The following is a 510-nucleotide window of genomic DNA, read 5'->3' as shown; positions in this document are numbered from 1 at the left end:
AAAAAAAAAAAAAAAAAAAAAAAATTCTTAGATTTCTTCTGTAAATATTTTATACTGTGGAGATATTTAAGTTATTTATTAAAATCCACTTTAACTACGTACTTTAACATACTTCTATTGGAAAAAAAAAATACTCTTATGTCCTTGGGCCGAAAAGACGTACAGGGGATGTAATGACCATCATAACTGTTAACATTAATAGCATTTCTAATGCTGAAAATAACAGAAGATTACAGATAAATGTCAAAAACCAAGGTGAGATATTTAACATTTCTCTGATTTGCCTGGCTAGAAAAGGGCTGCTTTAGGATCAGTTCAGTTGAATTTTAGGACACAGAGAACAAAAGTTTTCATCTCAGTTATTTCAAGATGAAATCATGCAAGCACACACAGCCCCCCAAACACAAACCACACGTGTCATAGGGAAAACTATCCTTCTTGAAAATATGGAGATGAAAACCTTTGTTGCTATGTATACTCATGTGTATATATATATATATATATATATAT

Source organism: Lipotes vexillifer, unplaced genomic scaffold (assembly GCF_000442215.2).
Source record: "Lipotes vexillifer unplaced genomic scaffold, Lipotes_vexillifer_v1.1 scaffold543, whole genome shotgun sequence".
NCBI classification, from domain to species: domain Eukaryota; kingdom Metazoa; phylum Chordata; class Mammalia; order Artiodactyla; family Lipotidae; genus Lipotes; species Lipotes vexillifer.
The sequence above is the reverse complement of the archived record's forward strand: the minus strand, read 5'-3'. Positions refer to the sequence as shown.